At 43.5% G+C, this 14,348-nt stretch overlaps 1 protein-coding gene across 5 annotated transcripts in view; it reads right to left on the reverse strand.

The window, feature by feature from the left end:
• MECP2 (methyl-CpG binding protein 2) overlaps positions 1–14,348 on the reverse strand; it is a 59,067-nt gene that overhangs the window by 34,643 nt on the left and 10,076 nt on the right. The window contains exon 3 of one of the 5 annotated variants that reach the window (XM_080795119.1): positions 8,017–8,063. The exons of the other annotated variants lie outside the window; for them this stretch is intronic. The gene's annotated coding sequence lies outside the window, so the exon portion shown is untranslated. The remainder of the gene's footprint in view (positions 1–8,016; positions 8,064–14,348) is intronic. 5 annotated transcript variants of the gene reach the window in all.

The following is a 14,348-nucleotide window of genomic DNA, read 5'->3' on the forward strand; positions in this document are numbered from 1 at the left end:
GGCAAGGAAGTATTTCTCTAGAGGTTTCAGAGGGTGCACGGCCCTGCTGACACCCTGAGTTTTAAGCCACCCAGTCTGTGTTATTTTGTTACAGCAACTCTAGAAAACTAACATGGATAGAGTCTAGGTTCTTTTTTCTGGTATATAACCATCATTTGCTATCATCTAGAACCATCTGGTGAAAAGGCTATCCCTTCTCCCACTGAACTGCTCTGGTGTCTCTGTGAAAGATAAAAGGATCATTGCGGTACCCGGGTGGCTCAGTTGGTAAAGCATCCAACTCTTGATTTCAGCTCAGGTCATGATCTCAGGGTTGTGAGACCAAGCTCCGCATCAGGCTCTGTGCCAGGCATGAAGCCTGCTTCAGATTCTTGCTCTCCCTCTCCAACCCCCCCCTTCTTGTTCTCTCTCTCTCAAACAAAAAAATGATCATAGAACTTTGATCAGTTTCTGGGCTCTCTATTCTATTCCACTGAACTAGGTCTTTATCCTTATGCAAGTACCAAACAATCTTGATTACTGTAGACTAATAGTAAGTCAAAGTCAGGTAGAATAAATGTTCCAATTTTGTTGTTTTTCAATACTGCTTTGAATGTCTTAGTACTCTGCATTTCCATATACATTTTACACTCTCCTTGTCAATTTCTATAAAAAGTCTGTAATTTAAAAAAATAAAAATAAAAAGTCTGTAATTATGATTGGAATTACGTCTAATCTACAGATCAATATGGGGGAACTAACATTGTAAATATCAGTCTTTCAATCCATGAACATAGTAAATCTTTCTATTTATTTAGGTCATTAATTTCTTACAGCAATGTTTTCAGTGTCAGTGTATAGACCTTATACATTTTTCATTAAATTATTCCCAATGCTACTGCATTATAAATTTTACTTTCCAATTAATTTTTGTATAATTGACCTTATGTCCTGAGACCTTGCTGAATTCACTTTTCAGTTTTAGTCGGTTTTTCTTTCTCTCTCTTACAGATTCTCAAATTTTATATATTAACTTCAAAAAGACACAGTTTTATCTCCTTTTAACATTAATGCTTTTTTAAAATCTTTTCTTGCCTTATCATACTGGCTAAAACCTCTACTACAATACTGAACGTAAGTATTAAGAGTGGACACCTTTGCCTTGTCTCTGATTTTAGGAGTAGCACGTTCAATATTTTACTATTAAATATAGTTTATCTTAGCTTTCTTAAATATATTGTATCAAATAAGAAAGTTCCCTTCCACTCCTAATTTGGTGAGTTTCTATTATGAACAGGCAGTGAATTTTGTCATATGCTTTTCCTAAGTTTACTGAGATAATTATGTTTTTTCTCCTTTATTCTTTCTTTTCAAAAAGATTTATTTGAGAGAGAGCGAGTGAGTGAGAGAGAGAGCACATGCGCAAGCGCATGTGTGCATGCACAAGTGGGGCAGTGGTGGGATGGAGGAGGAAGGAGAGGCCCAGGAGAAGCTGACTCCATGCTCAGTGTGGAGCCCAACGTGGGGCTCAATCTCATGACCCTGAGATCATGACCTAAGCTGAAATCAAGAGTGGGCCACTTAACCAACTGAGCTCCCTCCTTTATTCTTTTTTTTTTTTTTTTAAGATTTTTATTTACCTATTTGACAGAGACAGACACCGTGAGAGAAGAACACAAGCAGGGCGAGGGGGAGAGGGAGTGGCAGGCTTCCCGCTGAGCAGGGAGCCCGATGCAGGGCCTCGACCCCAGGCCTCGATCCCAGGACTCAATCCCAGGACTCTGGGATCATGACCTGAGCCGAAGGCAGACACGCTTAACAACTGAGCCACCCAGGCGCCCCTCCTTTATTCTCGTAATACGGCGAATTATAGAATGGTTTTTAACATTAAGTCACATTTTTAAAAAAAGATCTTATTTATTTATTTGTCAGAGAATAAGAGAGACAGAACATAAGCAGGGGGAGCGGCAGGCAGAGGGAGAAGCAGGCTCCCCGCCGAGCAAGGAGACAGATGTGGGGCTCAATCCCAGGACCACGGGAACATGACCTGAGCCAAAGGCAGATGCTTAACTGACTGAACCACCGAGATGTCCCACACCTTCCTCCTTTTCTAATATATGCATTTAAAGTTATAAATTTCCCTCTAAGTACTCCTACAGCTGCATCCTATAAGTCTTAATACATTTTATTTTCATTACAATTCATTATTGTTTGTAATCTTTTCTAATTTTTCTTTTGACCTCTTCTTGACCCATGGGCTATTCAGATATGTATTAATTTTAATTTTTATTTTTTATACAGATTTTTATTTATTTATTTGACAGGCAGAGATCACAAGTAGGCAGAGAGGCAGGCAGAGAGAGAGAGGCGGAAGCAGGCTCCCTGCTAAGCAGGGAGCCCGATGTGGGGCTTGATCCCAGGACCCTGGGATCATGACCTGAGCTGAAGGCAGAGGCTTTAACCCACTGAGCCACCCAGGTGCCCCTAGATATATATTAATTTTTAAATAGTTGGGGATTTTCTTTTAGATCTTATTGTTAGGATTTCTAATTAATCCCATTCTGATCAAAGAACATAATTCAAACTTCTGAAATTTATTGACACTCAAGTTATGGTCCAGCAAAATGATACACCATTGAACTGTAATATGTACATTTGAAAAGAATATGTATTCTCCAATTGTTGAGCTATTCTATAAATGTCAATGAAGTCATTATGACTGCTACCATTCAAATCTACAACCTGATTTTTTTTGTCTAGTTCTAACAATTACTAAGAGTATTAAAATTGCCAAGTATGATTACAAATTTGTCTATTTCTCTCTTTAATTTTGCCAATTTTTCTTCATGTATTTTGCAGCTTTGTAATCAGGCACATACATATTTGTGACTGTTAATGTCTTGCTGATAAACTGACCCTTTTCTCATTATGAAGTGTTATCTCTTTATCTCTGGTAATACCCTTTGTTTTGAAACCTGGCTTTTTTTTTTTTTTTGGATATTAGTATTGCTACCCCATCTTTTCCTATGCTTACTGTTTGCACAGTATACTTTTTCCCATCCTTTTATTTTCAACCTAGTGGTGTCTTCATATTAAAACTGCTTCTTGGGTGCCTGGGTGGCTCTGTCATTAAGCGTCTGCCTTTGGCTCAGGTCATCATCCCGGGGTCCTGGGATCAAGCCCAGCATCAGGTTCCTTGCTCCACAGGAAGTCTGCTTTTCCTCTCCCACTCCCCCTGCTTATGTTCCCTCTCTCGCTGTGTCTCTGTCAAAACAAACAAACAAACAAACAAAAAACTGCTTCTCTTATAGACAACATATAGTTACGCCTTGATTTTTTTTTAAGTAGGCTGCTCACCCAACACAGAGCCCAACACAGGACTTGAACTCCTGACCCAGAGATCAAGACCTGAGCTGAGATCAAGAGTTGGACGCTTTCAACCAACTGAACCACCCAGATGCCCTGGGCCTTGATTTTTAATCCAGCCTACAATCTCTGCCGTTTAACTAAAGTGTCTAGTTCATTTTCATTTAACATAATTATTTATGTGAGTAGATTTAGGGCTACTGATTCATGCTTTTGTTATGAGCATATTTTCTTATACGTCCTTGAGCATGGTTACAACAGCTGTTTTAAAATCCTTTTCTGCTAATTCCAACACCTGGGTCATCTTGGGGCAGGCTGCCATTGATTGCCTTTTCTCTTAAACAGGGGTGGGCAAAGTATGACCTGCAGGCCCAATCCGACCCACTGCCTATCTTTGTAAATAAAATTCTATTGGAATGCAATCATGCCTATTCATTTATGTACTGTCTACGGCTGTTTTCACCCTACAACAGCAGAGTTGTGTAGCTGTGACAGAGCCTATATGGTCAGCAAAGCCCAAAATAGTTACTATGCACAGAAAAAAGTTTGCTTACCCCTGCTCCTGAGTAAGGGTCACATTTTCCTATTTTTTCAAATGTCCAGACATCATGAATGATACACTGTCAGACTTTGGGTTCTGTTATGTTCCAATAAAGAGTATCGATTTATTTGACAGGCAGTCAACTTGATAGAATTCAAACTCTAAAGGTCTTCCATATGGTGGACAGCCTCTATAATCTCTGTTCATTTCTTTTGCCTTAGCTGGAATTTAGCCAAGTTTATAAGAAGAATCTGGGCCCCCTGCCTATGGCTATCTGCTTTCCAGGATTTCTACTCCTGATTTCCAGCTGCTGTGATTGCTGTGAACGCTGTCCTGCGATTCTTCAACAACTAAGACGGCAGCTTAGTAGTAGTAATAACATTATAATTTTATAACTACTTTATGTATATTATTAGATAAAGCAAATAATAAGTATGTTAATTAAGAATCAACATCTTCAGGGCACCTGGGTGGCTCAGCTGGCTAAGTGTCCAACTCTTGGTTTTGGCTCAGTTCATGATCTCAGGTTCCTGGGATCAAGCCCCGTATTGTCGGGCTCTCCCACTCAGAGGGGAGTCTGCTTTCCCTCTCCCTCTCCCCCTCCACACATTCCCCATTTGTGTACTCTGTGTGTGTCTCTCTCTCTCTAAAATAAATAAATCTTAAAAAAAGAATCAACATTTTCAGTGTAAGAAAAAGATATAAAAGGATAAATATTAAAGACGAGCCCTCAAATGTTAAATTTCCACTAAAGACATCATTATGTGTACATGAGTTAAAACTATTTTTCAGCATATTTTTTAGCTTAGTCCACTGAGAGAGCCTAGAGAGATTGTCACCCCAGTAAGAATGAGCACATTTAGCTCCCAAATCTTGGCTCCTAAACACCATTTCCCACTAAAAGGAATCAGAAGTCTTAGAAAAGCACACATGGAAAAGGCACACGTGCTTTCTTGTGCCAGAAAGCAAAGAATCACTCAAAGACTGCGAGTATGCCAAGAAGACTCAAGTGTCAGCACGAAGGGACTCACACTGACCAAATCTGGAATACTCTGATTAAAAAAAATAATGATTGTAGCTGAATTATAAAACATTCAATAAATAAAAATCCATGAGTCCACACTGACCTGAAAGAGAAGAGAAAACACAACAGCAGATAGTTTGCTACCATCTGGGGGTGACTATCATACCCACTTCTTACTCTGGAATTTAGTAATTAATTTACTAATTAAAGGCAAAGATTTAGTATTTGTGCTGTCTTTTTATTTATTTATTTTAAGATTTTTTTTTATTTATTTGACAGAGACAGAGACCACAAGTAGGCAGAGAGGCAGGCAGAGAGAGGAAGGGAAGCAGGCTCCCTGCTGAGCAGAGAGCCTGATGTGGGGCTCGATCCCAGGACCCTGGAATCATGACCTGAGCTGAAGGCAGAGGCTTTAACCCACTGAGCCACCCAGGCGCCCCTATGCTGTCTTTTTAGAAGGAAATACAGATCCTCCTTATTTGATGAGGGAAAATTCTTTACAGAATGCCAGTATTAAATGGAGAAGAGATGACAGAATTAGAAAATCCATCATTTTCTAACTCCCAAAGAAATAATAGACTGAGGCATGCAAGGATCATCATTGAATGCTAAAATCTAATCAAATTAGATGAATAGTTGTTGGGAAACAGAATCCTTGTGTCATGCCAAAGCATCATACCACATATTACTTATCAATTACAACAGGAAAGGTGCATCTGCATCTGCATCTGGAAAGACCATCTGCTTCTTCAACCAAATGGTAAAATGTAGCATCAGGAACCACTGGAGAACTATCTAATACTTTAGTGTTAGTATTAGTATCAGTATTAGTATTAGCTAATACAAAATAATCTTGCCCAAAGTGGTTACCTAAGGAAGCCCGCAAATCTAACCTCTCACTTATAATTAACTGTAAGCGATAAACAGGAAAAGAGACACATGGAGAATGAGGGCCTTCTGTGAAACAACTGGGCTAGTGCTTCAAAAAGTCTACGCTGCAGGTGGACTGGAGGTGGGGAGGCTATTCTTATTAAAAGAGAAAAAGGAAACATACTCAAATGTAAGGTATAAATCTTAATTGCTTTCTAGTTCCCCTCTTCCCAAACAGCTGTAAGAATCATTTGGGGAAAACCAGAATTTAGAATAGCTGTCTGATGATAACAGAAAACTGTTAATGCTTTCAGATGCGCTCAGGGTACTGTGTCATATTGGAAAATGTCCTTATTTTTAGGAGATGTATGCTGAAGTACTTAGGGATGAAATGTCATGATGTCTGCGAATTCCTTTCAAATGGTCAGCAAAAAGATATAAAAATGCACACATCTAAACAGACCAAGCAAATATGTCAAAATGTTAACAATTGTTGAATCTAGGCAGTGGGCACACAGGCTTCACAGTAAGTAGAGAGAAAGATTTGGCTGAAATGAAGAATGTAACAGAAGGGATGGAAATAGAGTCTAGGAGATCTTCCAAAATTCAGAGTGAAAGAAAACAAAAGGAAAATATGAGAAGATTGAGACAGAGGACCAATATAAGAAGTCCAAAATTAAGCTGAAAGGAATCTCCATAAAAAAGAGAACACGGAAAAATGAAACATATTTTTTTTTTTTAAAAAGAGCTGACAACAGACAATGACTGAATGACCCCAGTACAATGAATGAAAAAGACACAACTCCAGACACATTCTCATGAAATGTTAAGACACCAAAGAGAAAGAAAAAAAAATCCTAAAAATGTTCCACGGAAGAAGAGAGAAAAGAAGGCCACCCACAAAAGAACCACTATCAGATCGACATCAGATGTTTCTTCCCTTAGTGACTTTGCATGTTAGAAGACAATGGAAGCAGTGCCTTCAAAGTTAGGAGGAAAAATGATTTTCAACTTGGAATCTTATGCCCAGTCAATAGAAGAGCAAAAGAAAAGCATTTCAGACATGCAGTGACTCAGAAGACTTGTCTATTAACAATGCTTTTGGCTGCAAGTAACAGAAAAGCCAACTCAAACTGGCTTACACAATGAGAAAATATATTCTCTCACGTAACTGGAAGCCCAGAGCCCTTCTGTTCCTCTGCTTCCCCATCCTTGGTGACAAACTGCTGTCACTTCCCACCAAGTGAGGCTTAGTACCTCAATCTGAGGTTACACCAGAGCTGCTAACAGCATTCCTGATTTACGTCCAGTGAGGGGAAGTATAGTCTGCCCTGAACATACCATCAAAGCCCCTCCCTTCATTCTGACTGGACCAACTGAGGCCACAGGTCCAACCCTAGTAACAGTTGCTAAGGGAATGCAACGTGCAGAATGACTTCAGGATCCTTGCTGGTGGTGGGAGTAAGGTGGAAAGGTAAATTACACCAGGGTTCTGTTAGGAATCAGTAAAGAGGGAATGGACGTGGGTAAGCCACAAGAGTGTCCACTACAGTTTACTACCCACACACACTATCTCGGTAAGTTATTTAAAGACGTATTCCAGAAAACAAGGAGTATTCCAGAAAACAAGGAGTAAGCCATGTAAAAGACATGGCTTCTGGGAAACAGTGGCTCCAACCCAAGAGCTCCGTGACGGGAAGATCCAGGCGGCAGCTGTGTACAACCTTAAGGAGCGAGTACTTGCCCAGATTGCGGAAGGGGAACAGAGAGCTCTGAGTGGAATATCTGAGAGGGGAAGGGGAGCTGACACAGAGCTGCAGGCAAGAAACAGCATGGCTGAAAAGACTTTACAACAAGATCAGGGAATACTATTAAAGAAAAGCAAAAGCCAATCAGAAACAGTGGGAATATCTGTACAAGAAAGTCAAGGTCCAAATATAAAGCAGGGGGCGCCTGGGTGGCTCAATGGGTTAATTAAGCCTCTGCCTTCGGCTCGGGTCATGATCTCAGGGTCCTGGGATCGAGGCCCGCATTGGGCTCTCTGCTCAGCAGGGGAACTGCTTCCCCCCCTCTCTCTGCCTGCCTCTCTGCCTACCTGTGATCTCCCTCTCTGTCAAATAAACAAATAAAACCGTACAAAAAAATAAACAAACAAACAAACATGAAGCAGGTTAGTTAAACTCTGGCAAGGATTTTAAGCAGGTGATGGAGTCTAAGAAAAGAGGATCCAATTTACCTTGCTTGGTCATTCTCCTTTGAGTGGTCTAGCAACTGTGACTCGACCTATAAAGAAGGAAATGTAATCCTAGCATTTGTGATTTGGCCTCAGAGTAAACAGTATTTTCATATGTGTAATAGTGTCAATGATGTTGACAGGTTTTCAACTTTGGAATTAACCTACGACCACTTGGATGTGGTTGTAGGGCAGAACACAAATGTTAACAATTTTAAGAACTGATATGGTCAAGTGTAGTTTTAGGAGGTCAAAGTGGGGAAAAGGTGGGAGGAAGGGCAGGGTCATTAGCACCCTCATCTTTACAGAGGTGAAGTGCCCCGGGGAAACCTGATGCAACAGGAACCACTGAAGTTACAGAGAAAAGGTGAAAGTGAGCCTCAACGTGGGAGGTACTGTATGCTAAGTCATCCTCTCTCATTTCAGGGGGTTAATATAATTCCCCAAAGTTGGTAAATCAAGGAAGATGTATAAGCATATGATTCAATTTTGAAGGTAACCATCAAAGAAACTGAAAGTAGGAACAGTTAAAAGTTCTCATATCTGGGCCGTGGAGCAGGAAGAGGAGGGGGTAGGCTGCTGTTTTCACCATAACCAGCTTTGAGACAAGTTATATTGTTATCGACAGGCTGTAATATTTTGATAAAACTCAAACCCCAAACAACCTAACGCTTAAATAGTTTCCTACTGCTCCGACATTAATATAAAAGTACTGCACTGGGGTGCCCGGGTAGCTAAGTTGGTTAAAGCATCCGACTCCCGATTTAAACTCAGGTCATGATGTCAAGGTTGTGAGATCGAGCTCCGAGCTGGGCTCTGTGCTCAGCACCGTGTGCATGAGATTCTCTCTCCCCTGTCCCTCTCCCTGCTCAAGTGCACTCACTCTCTCTATATAATAAACAAAATCTTAAAAAAGCCATCCTGCACCTAGCCCATCACCCTGTCTCCCTGCACCACTGCCACCACCCTCCCACTCTGCTCCAGCCATACAGGGCTTCCTCAAGTGCCTCAGACGGCTACGCTCCTGCGGGGCTCAGTGCCCTCACACGCGCTCTTCTGCGTCAGAAAGCCCTCCTCCACTCCGCGTCCTGCCCACCCCTGTTCACCCCTCAATTCTCGGCTTCCATACTGCCTCCTTAGCACAGGCTTCCTTACCCCTCCCAAGTTGGACTGTCCCACTACTCACGATCATCGTGAACACCCCTTCCCTCCCCGCCCCCACCGCCACTTGTCCTTCAGAGCACTTAACCTGCCGTAATTACAGAATTACTGGTCAATTACTCAAAATCCGTGTCTCCTGCCAAACTTAAGGTCCATGAGGAAAGGTACCAATCTGTCTCAGTCATCCTACAGGCCGCCTACTATGGTGCCCGAGCACGGCGCGGCCCTGGCTCCGTCGTGGATGGAATGAACGGTTGGACGACAGCCTGAGGAGCCGCAGACCCTTCGGCAGGGAGCGGCAAAGAATGCGGTACTTAGACGGAACTGTGCTGGCCAGATGAAAAGTCACTAAATGTGGAACACGACCATCACTTAGAACTGACTGTCACTGTAACAAATAGTTCTATGAAATGCACAGTGTTTCCCAAGTGTCAGTGAGGAAGCTGTTCAACGTCACCCGAAGTCCTGCGGCATCCGCTGTGTGGCGACGTGGGGCTCGGACTGAGGCCTCAGCGTTAGAGGTGGGGAGGAGGAGTAGACTCTGCGGGGCATGTTGAACGCGGATCCCCACAGGAGTTGCTGGTAAGGGAAAGAGCAGAATCAAAGGATTCTCCTAGAATTCTGCACTGGTAACAGGATGGATACTGACGTTATTTACTGGGATAAAAAAGACAGGGGAAAAGCAGATTTGAAGTGGGGGGAAAGCAAGAGAACTGTCTGGGACTTGTGCAGTCTGAAACGACTGTGAGCAACTCACGAAGAAATACTACAGAGGCCACCCAGCGTGGGGCTAAAGGGGGGGAGCGAGAGATGCGGGCCGAGTGGTATCGTCAGCACACGGGCATACCTGTCGTTCGGAGCAATGGAGACATGGAATAAGTGGATATGCCCGTAATTAATCTGAGGCACAGACCTCCAAATGTCATGTACGCATCCAAAAACGATGGTATAAAGGGGCACCTGGGTGGCTCAGCTGGCTGAGTGTTGACTCTTGATTTTGGCTCAGGTCATGATCTCAGGATCATGAGATCAAGCCCCGTGTCAGGCTCCACACTCAGACACTGTGCTGGGCTTGGAGCTTGCTTAAGATTCTCTCTCTCGGGGCGCCTGGGTGGCTTAGTCAGTTAAGTGTCTGACCAGCTCAAGTCATGATCTCAGGGTTCTGGGATCAAGGCCTACGTTGGGCTCCCTCACTCAGCGGGGAGTCTGCTTCTCCCTCTGCCCCCCCCCAACTTGTGCTTGCTATTTTTTTAAAAAATCTTAAGAAAAAGATTCTCTCCCCCCACTCAACACACATGCACTCTCTCTCTCTCTCTAAAAAAAAAAAAATGATGGTGTAAAGAGATTGTTAGCCAGACGTTATCTATCTGTAGATGCCACGTTTATAGGTAATTCTTACTTTTCCTCTTTATTTTCTCAAAAATGTTTTCCATTGAGGAGCACGTGGGTGGCTCAGTGGGTTAAGCCTCTGCCTTCGGCTCAGGTCATAATCTCTGGGTCCTGGGATCGAGCCCCGCATCGGGCTCTCTGCTCAGCGGAGAGCCTGCTTCCCCCCCCCCCTCTCTGCCTGCCTCTCTGCCTACTCGTGATCTCTGTCTGTCAAATAAATAAACAATCTTTAAAAAAGTTGTTTTTCCATTGAACACATACTATTTTTATAATTAGAAAATGCAATTAAGGGGCGCCTGGGTAGCTCAGTCGGTTAAGTAGCCAACTCTTGATTTGGGCCCAGGTCATGATCTCAGGGTCCTGGGACTGAGCCCTGCATCAGGCTCCGCATTCAGCATGTAGTCTGCTTCAGGATTCTTGCTCTCCCTCTGTGCCTCCCCCTGCTCTCTCTCCAATAAATAAATAAATCTTTAAAAAAAAAGAAAATGCGGGGCACCTGGGTGGCTCAGTGGGTTAAAGCCTCTGCCTTCAGCTCAGGTCATGATCCCAGGGTCCTGGGATCGAGCCCCACATCGGGCTCTCTGCTCCATGGGGAGCCTGCTTCCTCCTCTCTCTGCCTGCCTCTCTGCCTGCCTGTGATCTCTGTCTGTCAAATAAATAAATAAAATCTTTTAAAAAAAAGAAAATGCAATTACGTTATTTTTATCTTAGGGAAAGGTGGTGTTATCAATCATTTTTCCCGACATGGGTAGATACCTACAACCTATCATTGAGGAAGGAAAGCAAGTCCCAACACCACATTGTATGATCCCATTTATTTAAAATAACATGTATGTATGCACAAGGGTGCATAAGGAGGACTCTGGAAGAATGTTTAAATGCCAATAACAATTATTTGACACTATTATTTGTTAAGCAATTTATGTGCTACTAAGTATTCTTGGGTAGGGGCGCCTGGGTGGTTCAGTCCAGTTGGTTAAGCCTCTGCCTTCAGCTCAGGTCATGATCCCAGGGTCCTGGGATCGAGCCCGATGTCGGGCTCCCTGCTCAGCAGGAAACCTGCTTCTCCCTCTTCCACTCCCCCTGCCTGTGTTCCCTCTCTCACTGTCTCTCTCTCTCTGTCAAATAAATAAACAAAATCTTAAAAAAATGTATTCTTGGGATGTCTGGCTGGCTCAGTTGGTGGATCATGACTCTTGATCTTGGGCTTGTAGATTTGAGCCCCACACTGGATGTAGAGAGGACTTAAAAATAAAAAAATCTTAAAAAGAAGTATCCTTAGGGGCACCTGAGTGGCTCAGTCATTAAGCATCGGCTCAGGTCATGATCCCAGGGTCCTGGGACTGAGCCCCGCATTGGGCTCTCTGCTCAGCGGGAAGCCTGCCCTCTCCCACTCCCCCTGCTTGTGTTCCCTCTCTCGCTGTGTCTCTCTCTGTCAAATAATAAATAAAATCTTTTAAAAAAATTTATACAGTTGCTTATAAGCTACATTTTTACAGGGTCGCCACTTAAAAAAGACTTTCAACTTTCCCTAACTCCTTAAGTATTATGACGACTTTAATCATTCCTCTGTTCTTACAAGCCTAGAAAAAAAATTCACTAGAATTTTTTATTCTGGAGTTAAGCGGAACAAAAAGACAAACTGTCACAACTGCAGACGTTTGTCTGTTTTTTTTTTTTGCCAAGTCTAATTCCAAAAACAGCTGAAAATATTAGAGCAAATTAGGACTTAATATGGACTGATACCTTCTGCTATTTACAAAAACACCAAAAAAAAAACACACAGAAATTCACATTTAAAAAATATATTATTAAACATCTATAGACAAATTTAAAATTTAACTTATCGAAGTAATGTCAAAACTTAAATATCACTAGAAGTCCCAGAAAAACCAAACTGCTTTAATCTTTTCAAAAAAAATCCACACGTAGAAAGTCAGTGGGTGCTTAAAAGTGCTCAAGCTCGTGTTTTAACAATGTGGAATGTTGCAAAGAAGACGGGAACAAAGGGAAATGTGCATATCTCAGAAGCCTTCTTTGCCTTCTTTCAAATCTAAAAATAAAACCTTTGGACTGCCCTATTAATAAATCTAGAAAATGGATGCCTTTTTTTGTAGAAAGCTTTCACAAACAAAGAAATAAAAATATCTTCTTGGTTAATAGGACCAAAGGAGGTAAACATAAACCAGATGTCAATGCCCGTTTCTCTAAATTCCATTCTCCCTCTGGGCTCTGGTGGGGCTTCTGCTGCAAAGATGTTTCTACGGCCCAAGGAGACATGTTGAACGAAGGTCTACACAGAGCGACACGGACCAAGCTCAAGAGCCAACTAGGGAGCGAAAAGAACGAGTTGCAGAATGTTACACAGAGCAGGAAAGCCTCCAGCACGTTTGTGAAGACAGTTTTGAGTGTTATACATTATTATGTGGGACACAGCACATAGCCTGCATGGAGATTGTCCCCCGCTCCCTTTAGGAACAGGCTACCCCGGGGAGGCAGGGCGAGCTAGGACAGCTGCAGCCGGGACCTCACTGGGCCCCTCACACCGGAACCCCCAGGAGGAGGAGGATGTGAAGAGGGCAAAATGCTAACATTTCTTAAGTGTGAGCAGAACGCGCCCGAGCAGCTAGCACGTGAGCAGGGAGGCAGAGGGCCAGGAGGACGGCAGGAAGGCAAGACCTCGAAGGCAGCAGGGTCAGGATGGCCTGCGGGAGGGCAGAGAAGGAGGCGCGCAGACAAGCAGCACAGAGCGCTCTGCTCTAACCTTCTGGGCCTGGGCTCGTGGGGATCACAGTGCTGCCAGCCATGGCGGCTCATTGGGGTGGACCGGGTCCCTGACGAGAGAGTGAGCTTGCTTACGCACTGCTTCCTGCACCATGAAGGTCTTGGTTAAAAAAAAAAATAAGGAAAAATCAGAAGAGCTAAGCAGCGGCCTTGGCACCAGAGCTGACTCTGACGATACCCAGCTCCTCTCAGTATCAAGTATGGGAGAATGAAGTGTGTTGGAGAAGGGGAAGCCCTCTCCTCACAGGTCTCGTGGAGGGAAGGAAGGTTCCATAAAGAGACCTGAAGTGGGAGTCCTGGGGACCTGATGGGTGGGTGGGAAGTCACTCAGGGCAGAGGGCCTTCGGAGCAGTGCGGGATGGAAAGGGGACAGGATGGATGGCCAGAGCTCCTCGCACTGCCTTCTGGGGCTCAGGGACATCTCAGAATGTGGTGCAACTTAGAAGGAAAGCAGAGTGCATCTGGCACAGCTGGTGCGGTGTGTCTCATTTCCTACCAGTGCACTCCGCAAACAGAAACGCTCCTTGCCCTCAGGGCCGGCTGGCGGCCCCTGTGTCCTCTCTGTGCTCCAAATTCCTCCGACCCAGCCCACCAGTCAGTTGTCTCTTGTCTTAGCCTCTGAACATGGTCTCTCCCCAACTCATACTTTCTTCTGGACTAGCTAATGTCGCCTTATCGTTCAGGTCTTGGCAGTCCCTTTTCAAAGAAGTCACTTCCCTGACCCTCACTTCCAAGTGTAGGCGGGGTCCCTCTACCATTTGTGTGCTCTTCCGTCAGAGCGTCTGGCCCCTTGTAAAGTAAAGGTCTGTTTGCCCATCTGTATCTTCCTTTAGATCAGAAGATAGCTAAGGGTAATCCACAGCATCTCGTACAGCACATGACACGTAATACATGCTAAACTGGTATAGGGTAAATTAATCAAGTGTTGCTCCGCAAAGAGTACAAGAATCGAAGAGAATCGAAGAGAAACGAGGCAACAGCAATCTTGTCCTGAATACTTC

This window comes from Martes martes (assembly GCF_963455335.1).
Source record: "Martes martes genome assembly, chromosome: X".
Taxonomy (NCBI): Eukaryota; Metazoa; Chordata; class Mammalia; order Carnivora; family Mustelidae; genus Martes; species Martes martes.